The sequence below is a fragment of the Rhincodon typus genome, chromosome 27 (assembly GCF_021869965.1).
Source record: "Rhincodon typus isolate 14 chromosome 27, sRhiTyp1.1, whole genome shotgun sequence".
In the NCBI taxonomy this organism is placed as follows: Eukaryota; Metazoa; Chordata; class Chondrichthyes; order Orectolobiformes; family Rhincodontidae; genus Rhincodon; species Rhincodon typus.
The window spans coordinates 8004080-8015408 of record NC_063358.1 but is presented as its reverse complement, the minus strand read 5'-3'; the positions used below and the strand labels follow the sequence as shown (position 1 = coordinate 8015408).

Sequence of the window (11329 nt, the reverse complement as noted above, 5' to 3'; positions counted from 1 at the left end):
CTGGACCCGAAACGTTAACTCTGTTTTCTCCTTCACAGATGCTGCCAGACCTGCTGAGCTTTTCCAGCAACTTTGTTTTTGTTGTTGATTAAGAATTCATTTTTGTTTTACTTAAATACTTCACTGATCAATTTTAATGGATCTCTTATTTCATGACCATAGATCAATTTGAATGGACAAAACACAGTAGATTTATTTGGGGAGTCTCATGTAGTAAATATAACAGCTCTGATGCTCAACTCATATCAGTTTCAGCCAAACAACAGGTTATACTTCATGCCAGCTATTTTAGATACCAATATAAATTTGTCATTCAACAACATCTGTTTTTCTTACCTTCAAACCCATAACACATAGAAACAGAAATGTGAATGCAATCATGGCTTTAGTGGAGCCTGGCTCAATCAGACTGTCTCGTTCTGGGAAATAAAACTTGGCAGGAAAATTATAACTTATTTAGAAATACAAACCAAGCAACATCATTTAAAAAAAAAGCATTACAAAACTACTGATTTCACATCTTTAAAACAATATAAGACACTTGTCAGGCTACACCGGAAATACTGTGAATAGTTTTAGTCTCCATACCTAACTGAAGATATATTGGCATTGGAGGCAGTCCAGAGATGGTTTACCAGGTGGAGTCCAAGCATGGAGGGATTTTCTTATGAGGACAGGTTGAATAATTTGGGCTTGTACTCATTGGATGAGAGTTGACCTTATTGAAGCATACAAAATTCTTAGGGAGCTAGATTGGGTAGGTGCAGAAAGGTTATTTCCCCTTATGGGAGTGTTTTAAGGGCAGAGGGGATAATCTCAGAATAAGGAGTCACTCATTTAAGATAGAGATGAGGAGGATATCCTTCTGTCAGAGGGTAGTGAACCTATGGAATTCTTTGCCACAGACTGGTGGCGAGACTAAGTCATTATGTAGCTTCAAGCCTGAGACAGTAGGATTTTTAAACCTGTAGAGGAATCAGGAGCGGGGAGTTGAAGGTTATCAGATCAGCCATCATGAATGGCAGAGCAGACCCGATGCACCAAATAGCCTGCTTCTACTCTTACATTTTATAGTCTTATGGGTTTCAACAGGGTAGTTGATGTAGGGATGGAGATGTAATTAGGTAGTCTTTGTGATGGACAGGTTATGGGGTCAGAGGCTCAGCTCAGGGTCAAACAGGATATCGAGGTTTCAAACACTTTGGTTAACCCACAACAGTGACCAGAGAGGGAGAGACCAGAATCAATGGTAAGGAATTGGCATTTGCAGCACATCCAGTCAATGGCTTCAATCTTTCAGTGTTTAGCTGGTGGAAACTGCTGCTCATATAATCTTTGATATTAGGCAAGAATGCTGCCAATATAGAGGTAGACCAAAGGCTATATAGGGAAGCAGGTGAAACTATGTTCTGGAAGATGTTGCAAAGGGGGTAGCAAGTAAATGAGAAATAGAATGTGGCCAAGGAGAGCACCTCAGGGACTCTAATATTACTGGCATGGAGTGGGAATAGGAGTTATTTCAAGATATTCCAATTAGATATCTACCTCCAATTAGATATTTAAAAGTGGAATCAGGCAAAGGCATTCCCGTTGAGCATAAAGGTGTTACAGGGGGTTTACATGGTCAACCACACTAAATGTTACAATGACAGGTGGCATAACTTGAGACTTTTACCAGGGCCAGTTCATTACTATAGTGACAGCATAAATAGAATTGGAGATGTTCAAACAAGTTGTAGGAAAGATGGATGTGTAATTAGCAGGTAATAACACATAGGGATGGGATAGTAGTTTGAGAGGATAATGAGATGCCGGTAGATTTTCTTTTGAGGAAGGGTTAATAAAAACAGGCTTCCAAAGAAATTAAGGACAATACCCAAGGTAAGAGAATCACCATTATCAATCTCATCTTCAGCCAACACACATACAAAAAAAAATCAAGAGGCAAAAAGACAAAAACTGTTCCCTTTAAAATGGAAAATCCAAGAACCTTAGAAATAGGTACTTACCACATTTTGAATATAATGTTTTGCGTGCACGTAATCTGGAAGATCAACATAGATGCCAACTACTTCTATGCAATAGATGAGGAAGTCAACTACCAGGTAGCATATAAATGGAATCAGAAAATCTGGAAAGTACTACATCAGAGAGAGAGAGAAAAAGGAAACAAAATGAATCAATAAGAGTGCTGTTTCCCCATGTATATTTGTTGGATGATTGGGAAATTTAAAAAAGTGAAATAACTACTTGAAAATGTCTTTATATTTCATGGAGTACATTTCTCCTAGGTTGTATGGTACATCTCTCTCCCCTACCCCGCATCTGCAAGCAAAGTTTCCTTTCATTACTGACTACCATTGATTATATTCCTAGGTCTTTGAGTGCAGCCACCTGCCACAAGATTCCCAACCTCACCTATTAGGCAGTTAGTCAATCTATCCAGGTGTCAGGAAGGACTCTGTAAAGGTTTAATCAATTGGGATCCTGTCAATCTCATCCTTGGATGCCCTGCATCTTTATGCCCCCTCCTGTAAAAATCAAAGCGAGAGCAATGCACTGTAAATATATTAATACATTAATACTTCCTCCAAAATTTTGCAAAGTTAGTTTGTGGGCAACATGCCCGAGATATCGCAAGTGAATTTAACAGCTGTTTGTGAGAAGAAAGAAGTGTTAATCAGTTCAAAACATTTAATTCCCTATGGATAGGTTGTATTTATTCAAAATTGCTGAAAGAGGCACCAGTAGAGAATTGTGATTCACTTGATTATCACTGAAAGATTTGTGGACACAGGGATAATAAAAGACGGAAACAGACCAAAATGGTGTTCACACTTTAAAAAAAATGTTATAACAAACATAAGCAACAAACAGAGACTTGACAAACCAGTAAAATACAGGAGTCCACTTGGCCTATCATGATTGTGATGGCTCTTTGAAAAAGTTAGCCAATTTTTCCCACTTCCCTGCACTTAACCTGTAGATTGTTTCTCTCTCTTTCAAGTACATATGTCTAATTCTCTTTTGAATGTTGCCACCGAATCAGTTTCCATCACCTCTTCAGATAGCGCACGTTTCTTGTTGTCTTGGGTTATTTTATTCTACCACTCACATTTTTTCGTTCTTTGTTTACTGACTATTCTGTTACTGGAAACAGGTTTTCCTAACCAACTGTAATAATTGATTCATTCATTCATGATGAATTCTATGAAATTTCTTTACTCTGTGGATCACCTTGCAGCAATCTCTTCCCATCTCAAGAACTGATTTAGTAAATCTTTTCAGCATCCTTTCTAGGAACTTGACATCCTTCTGAAAATGTGGTGTCCAGAAATGAAGTCAATATTCCAGATAAGCCCTAACCAATTTCCTATTTTTTCCCTATAATTACCTTACTTCTGTAATCTATTTGATTATTAATAAAGCCACAGAGCTCATATATCTTAGCAGCCCTCTCAACTTGCACTACCACCTTCAAAGATTTCTGTACATGTTTCTACATGCTTCTGTTCCTCCATTCTTTTTGAAATGTGGCACTTGATTCAAATTGCTTTTCTTCATTCATCCTTCAAAAACATATTTCACATTTTCTTGCATTAAAATTTAATATGCCATGTTTGCCCATTTCACAAGTCTACGTCCACCTCATTGTTCACTATATTAGAGATTTTGTTTTAAATGAACAATAAACATTGAAATTACTACTTGGATGCTCAAGTTCATTCCATTAATACATATCAAAACAATAGATCTAATATCAACTTTTGGATAACATCTGTATGTAATTTCTTTTAATCTGAAAAATAACAATCACAATTGTTTTCTGATTTCTGTCTTTTAGTCAATTTTGTAACCATTATGCCTTTGTCCTTCTAATCCCACAAGTTTTTATTCTGTTCAGTTGAAGACCGTTCATATAATAAAAACCTAATAGCCAGCTTTCATTTTAATTCAGAAGGGACACAGATCAACAGCTATTTGTATTTATTTTGTATCTTTAAACAGAGTAAAGCAACCCAGGCACTTCATAGCAATGTTATCAAACAAAATATGAACTGAGGAAATACCACAGTAAATAGTCAATGTTTGGTCAAAGAATTAGGTTTTGAGGAGTGTCTTAAAGAAGGAGAAAGGGCGGAGACAGCTTAGGGCTTTGGCACTGGAAGTATGGCCAATGGTGCAGAACTTAAATAAGTTCAATTAGAGTACAATTAGAAAGCAGTGCTAATGTCAGGGGTTCAAATCCCACCACAGCAGCTGGTGATATTTAAATATAATAATTTAAAAACTACAATTGAGAGCTAGCATCGGCAATGATGACAACAAAGTTCTCATCAAGAATTGTAAAAAACCCATCTGGTTCATTAATAGGACTCTTGCTCTTTTCCTGTAAATCTATTTCTTTTTAATTACTTAAATTTATTCCATTAAACATTATAATAACACTGGTTTTTCACAGGCTACACAAGGGAAATACTGAGATAGGTAAGATTTGGCATGCTGCTGTGCTCTGAGGCAAGGAGATAGAATTTCACAGAGTACTTTTGTGGACCAATTTGGAATGAAAATTGCAGATAAGTGTAATGTAGGACTTCTGCAGCTGTATTAATAATAATTTAATGCAGCCTTCACACAGAGGTAGTGCTCCAAACTTGGTCTGTACTTAGTAAAATGAAGGTCTGTGCACATATAGATAAACAAACTTCTAAAAGGTCAACTTCATGCAGTTGGAACAACAGTGGCATTTTTTTCACATGTTCAAAGAAGCCTACAAATCCCACATTAAAAAAAGACCCCGCTGGGAGCTTTTTTTTTAAAAAAAAAAGAAAGTCTGGCCGAGAAAGCTCAAAAATAGACATTTAGAAAATTGATCTTGTTCCAGGTTCCATTACATGACAAATTCTGTGAAGCTCAGTCTCTTCAACGTAGTGTCAAGTTGGATGACAAAACAGAGCATTAACTCAGATTTGCAATCTCAGAAAAGATGCACAAATTTGAACCAAGGTAATGTAAAAAGTTTGATAACCTAATATAATTTAAATGAATGTTTTTATACAAATAGATGCCTGCTAACTTTAGTATAAAATGTGAGATCTTACCTTAATAATTCCATAAACTCCTAAGCCACTTAAAACAGTCATGAAAACGTCAAAGATAAACGATGTAAAAGTGTCCGCTGAAAGACATAGTATATTTTCACGCATTAATGGAATGGAAAATAGCTGCAAATAGCAGAATTAAGATGTGACAATTAATCAAATGAATTAGGAGACTGTCCAGCAATGACAAGTGACAGACATACTGTATCTCTGCTCAAAAACCAAACCCCTTTCCAGTAAAATACAGTTAACCTGTGTGTTGATAATAATTGGGTTGAGAACTAATGTTTTATTTGAATAAATTTTCAAACTTTTTTCCTGCTTAGTTAACAACCGGAATATTTTTGACTTTCTGCTTCTTTGAGGTCAACGGAATAGTTTAAAGCTAAGATGCTGAACAAAAATGTAATCTAGATATGAGCATCAAAACCAATATTCAGGATCAAAAAAAAAATACCAATTTTCATTTAACTGAAAAGCCGCTACCAAAAACAAGTAAGTTACTTCGCAAGAGTTGCCCTTTCCCCTTTCCAAAACATACATTTTACCCCTTCACTTCCAAAACAACCAAACCTAGACTTAATTTTGTTTTATCAAAACCAAAATAAGTCATGTATTGCCAGGCCACATTAAATTTATATTTTTAAAAAATAGTATTGTAAAAATGGAAGGTGATATACTAAAGCCTTTGAATCTAATATATGACTTTAAAATGCAAGGTTGCTCATCATGTTCTACAGCACTAACATACATTGGCTGTGTCCATACCATTTTGGTACACTGCAGATTTTCTGATCTAAAATCATTAAAATGTTAAGAAAAAAGAACATATAAAATATTTACCTACCTCCATGAAAGACACCTTCAAGATGAATACCAACCATAGAGACATCTACCCTCGAATCTGGCCTGAACAACCGTACCAGTTCAAATCCAGCCATTACAGTCCAAACAACCTACAAAACAAAAAAAGCATCTTGCTATTATTAAATACATTTAGCAACAGTGAAGGAGTTTGATAATACTAATTTTCCCATATTGTTTTCAAGTATTATTTCAGGTTTACACTCGAATAGTCCAGTTTAAATTATGTCTGCTAGGTAAGATTAAAGTTTTAAAAGCAAACTGTTAACTGTCACAGTAGCTGTCTTGGTGTCATTTTGTCTGGTTGGAAAACAGCTATCACATTTGCTTTAATTACACTGTAAAACCTGAGGCTTCTTTATCAGATTAAAGTAAAACTTTGAATTAATTAGCTTGAAATTAGCATGATGTTATTTTTAAACAAGAATTGTCATGTCAATGAATTAGAATTTGGTTCTGCTACGTGCTTTAATCTGTTAACTGTATCTGTAGCTCAGAACAAATTTTCATGAAAATATCTTGGTAGGAATTACTACTCATGTTTTTTCTTCATTGCCTTAGTCCAGAGGAATAGAAACATGCTAACCTATGTGCTTTTTATTCACTTGTGGGACGTTGGCATCGCTAGCTGGCTAGCATTTTTTAATCACCCTTGAGAAAGTGGTGGTGAGCTGCCTTCTTGAACTTTTTGAGTCTGTGTGCTGTGGGTTAGCCCACAAATGTCCTTAGGAACAGAATTTTCAGGATCTTGACCCAGTGGCAATAAAGGAATGGCAGATTATTTCCAAGTCAGGATGGCGAATGGCTTTGAAGGAAACTTACAGGTGGTAGTGTTCCTATGTATCTGCTGCCCTTGCCCTTCAAGATGGAAGCAGTTGTGGGTTTGGAAGATGCTGTCTAAGGATCTTTGGTGAATTTCTGTTGTGCATCTTGTAGTTAGTACACACTGCTGCTACTGAGCATCAGTGGAGGAAGGATTGGATGTTTGTGAATGTGGTGCCAATTAAGTAGGCTACTTTATCCTGGATAGTGTAAACCTTGAGTGCTGTTGGAGCTGCACCTATCCAGGCAAGTGGGAGTATTCCTTCAATGTTCAGACTTGTGCCTTGTAGACAGTGGGCAGGTTCTGGGGAGTCAGGAGGGGAGTTGCTCACCGCAATATTCCTGGCCTTTTATCTGCTCTTGTAACCCCTTTTTTTTTTGTGGTGAGTCCAGCTGACTTTCTGGTCAATGGTAACCCAAGGTCTTGTTAGTTGGGGATTCAGTGATGGTAACACAACTGAATATCATGGGCTGGTGGTTAGATTGTCTCTTATTAGAGACGGTCATTGTTTGGCATTTGTGTGGTGCAAATGTTACCTGCTATTTCAATCATCAGAAAATATCCCCACTTCTGATGTTATGGTGGAGAAAGGTTATAGATGAAGCAGCTGAAGATGGTTGGGCCAAGGACAGTACCCTGAGAAACTCCTGCAGAGATGCACTGGAGCTGAGATGACTGACTTCCAACAACCACAACGGTCTTCCTGTGTGTCAGGTATGACTCCACCACTGAAGAATTTGCCCCCAATACCCATCGAGTCCAGGTTTTGCTTGGGATCCTTGATACCACATTTGGTTGAATGTAGTTTTAATGTCAAAGTTGGTCACTCTCACCTCTAGAATTCAGCTCTTTAGTCCATGTTTAAAGCAAGGCTGAAATTAGGTCAGGAGTTGAGTGGCTCTAGTGAAACCCAAACTGAGCACCACTGAACAGGTTACTACTGAGCAGATGATACTTGATGGCACTGCTGATGACACCTTCCATCACCTTACTAATGACAGAGAGGAAGTAATTAGCCAGATTGGATTGGTCCTGCTTTCCATGTTCAGGAAACACCTGGGGAATTTTTCACAGTTTTGGAAGAGCTTGGGTAGGGGAACAGCAAGTTCTAGAGCACAGTCTTCAGTGTTATTGCTGAAATGTTGTCATGGCCCAGCCTTTGCTGTATCCAGTGCCTCCAACTGTTTCTTGATATCACAAAGAATGAATCAAATTGGCTGAAGACTGGCAACTGTAATGCTGGCGACCAGCGGAGGAAGCAGAGATGAATCATCTTTTGGCTGAAATTGGTGCAAACTCTTCAGTCTTATCTTCTGCATAAATGTGTTGCACTCTTCTATTATTGAGGATGGGGATATTTGTGGAGCCTCCTCCTCCTCCAGTGAGTTAATTGTCCATCGCCATTCACAACTGGATGTAGCAGGACTGCAGGGCTTAGATCTGACCTGTTTGTTGTGGGAATCGCTTAGTTCTGTCTATCACTTGCTACCTATGCTATTTGGCATGGAAGTAGCCTGTTTGGCAGTTTTAATAGGTTGACACCTCATTTTTGGTATGCCTAGTGCTGCTCCTGGCATGCCCTCCTGCACTCTCCACTGAAACAGGGTTGATTTCCTGGCTTGATAGTAACGGTAGAGTGGGATTATGCCAGACCATGAGTTTGCAGATTGTGCTGGAGTACAATTCTGTTGCTGTTGATGGATTATAGCACCTCATGCATATCTAGTTTTGGGTTGCTAGATCTGTTTGACGTCTGTCTCATTTAACTTGGTGATAGTACCAAACAAAATGATGAAGGGTATTCTTAGTCAGAAGGCAGGACTTGGTCTTCACAAGGATTGTACGATGGCACTCTTACCGATATTGTCATGGACAGATACATCTGCAGCCAGCAGATTGGCAAGGATGAGGTCAAGTATGTTTTTTCCCCTCTTGTTGGTTCCCTCACCACCTGCCGCAGACCCTGTCTAGCACCTATGAGTTGTTCAAAATAATTTGTATTCTTGATACAAGGATGGAACATTGCTTGTTTAGATGCAATTTGTATCCAAAAAAGATGTGCAATTTGTTCACAATGTAATGTAATGCTAGGAGCTAAAGAAATAAGAGATTGACACTTAGGTCAGTTTATGAAACTCTGGTTAGGCATAACACCAAATGATCCAATTTAGAATCTAGACTACTTCCTAATAATGGAACAGGTAAATCAGAAATAGGGAACGTTGAAAAGGCAGCCTCTTCATCGGCACAATTTCATCATTGCTCTGTTGTGTAATCCTTCTGTGACAGAGTTCAACATTACTTCAGAGATAAAAAAACAAAAGGTATAGCCTGTTCTGGCAGAACTTGAGGAAGACTGAGCCTTGAGGGATAAGAAACTTCCAACTTGTCTTTGTTGATATGTATATCCTTGTAATTCTGCTATTTACTTGCAATTTTCTCTGCAACCTCTTCACTAACTCCTGATTCCTTATCTGATATGAAGGAACCGCACAAATGCCCCAAGTGTAATGTAATTAAAGTACAATAGAAATTAAGCATAACTTCTCAACTTTTTAATTCCCAGTATTTTTTTTAAAAAATGGCTTGCTAGCCTGTGATGCAACTTGTAGTAAGTGTTTCATCTGTACTACATGATCCTTTGTTCTTCTACCCAACCTTATTTTACAACATAACCTACCTTTCCAAGCTTACTAACGTAATTTGTTAGTCCTCCTTGGTACTGACTATTCACTTAATTTGATGTCACCTGCGAATTTCATAATTGTGTTTTTTGCTCCAAATTGTTAATTTGAGGGGAGGCACATGGTGAAATTTGAATGCAATTTTTAAAAAATGTACAATTCTGAAGCTCGCCTAATGGCGACCAAGTAACAAGACATTAACTCTTCTTTCTCTCCAAAGATGCTCCCAGACCCACTGAGTTTCTCCAGCAATTTGTTTTTATTTCAGATTTCCAGCATCCGCAGTCCTATGTTATATATTACTCATTTAGGCAATTGCATATGGAACATTCTCCCATGTTATGTAAATTGGTCAGAATCCTATTGGCTTGGCAATGAGATCAAACATTACTTATCCCTTTTCTCTGCGAAAGCATCTTCATCACATATACTGTCTGAGCAGGCAGCTCTCCACCACAATCTCAAGGACAATTAGGGATGGGGAATAAATGCTGAGATTGCAAAAGATGCCTACAGTCCATAAGTGAAGAAAAATATCTTAATGGCTCACTAGATTTAAAAAAAACGCTTTTTCCCATGATGTCCTTAATTCTTCTGCCAAACACAAATCTATGTCCTCTCATTACATGAACTGTAATTTTTTAATCACTGGAAACATTCTAGTAAATCTCTTCTGTACTATCTTCAGCTAGGATGTTATTCTTAAAGTGTGCTGCTCAGAATCGGATACAGTACTCCTGCTGGGGCCTATTAGTGTTTTATATAGGTTTAGCATAACTTCTTGCCTTTTATACTGTATGCTTTTATTTACAATGTTCAAGAATCCATGTGCTTAATTAATTAGTTTATTAGCCTGTCCTGTTGCCAGAGATTTGACAGCAAACACCAAGTTTGGTCTCTCATTTACTCCCTCATTAAACTAAATGATTTATCATACATTGGCCCTTTTCATGCCTTCTGCAAAAGATATCAATACATTAAAAATGCATATCTTTCACCTGCAGGCTGGCAAAATGGACAGAAGCACATGTCCTCAAAGTTTCCATCTTCTTCATATATGTAAGACAAAGGTCTGCAAACTTTGAAATAGTGTTCAAAGCTGAAGTCTTCAATGCATAATGAGAAAAGCAGTGGCCTGAGAACTGAACCATGGAAAATTCTACTATACATCTCCTTCAAGTCTAATAGCAGCCAATTATAAACCTGTACTTTACCATCCACTTAGTTTTATTCCCATGCTAGCGTGGACCCTTTCACGTGTAAGCTTCAGTCATACTATGAAGCCTATCACATGGTACTTTATCAAATGTCTTTTGAACATAAGAACAGGAAATACTAGGAAGGCTAGTTGGCATCTTGAGTCATTCAGTAGGATTATGACTGATTTTCACTCTCAGCTGCATCTTCCTGCGATATCCCCATATACTTTAATCCTCTTAATATCCAAAAATCTGATCTTGGACATGACTCAACAACTGAGCACCCATAGCTTTCTACCACAGAAAACATCAAAGGTTCTACAATCTTGAGTGAAACAATTTCTTATGTTAGTCCTAAATAGCTGACCCTTCATTTTCAGGTTAAAATGTCCAGTTTTAAACTCCCTGGTTGAAGAAAACATCCTTCCAACAGCTCTCTGTCACAGTTACCCTAAGAATTTTATACACGTTTCAATGAGATCACCTGTCATTCTTCAAGGCCTAGCCTACCTATGACTCTTCATGACAATTCCCTGATCCTATGAATCAATCCAGCAAACCTTCTTTGCCCTCCTTCTAAGGCAAGCCAACCTAAATACACAATAACAACTACATCTCCCCCAGCACCTACTCATTGCTACCTCATCAAAAACGCAA

General features: G+C 37.7%; 1 protein-coding gene across 2 annotated transcripts in view; it reads right to left on the bottom strand.

Annotated features, from left to right (window-relative positions):
* The window catches only part of ppp1r8a (protein phosphatase 1, regulatory subunit 8a), a 54868-nt gene that overhangs the window by 42610 nt on the left and 929 nt on the right, over window positions 1–11329 (bottom strand). The gene's annotated exons all lie outside the window — the stretch shown is intronic.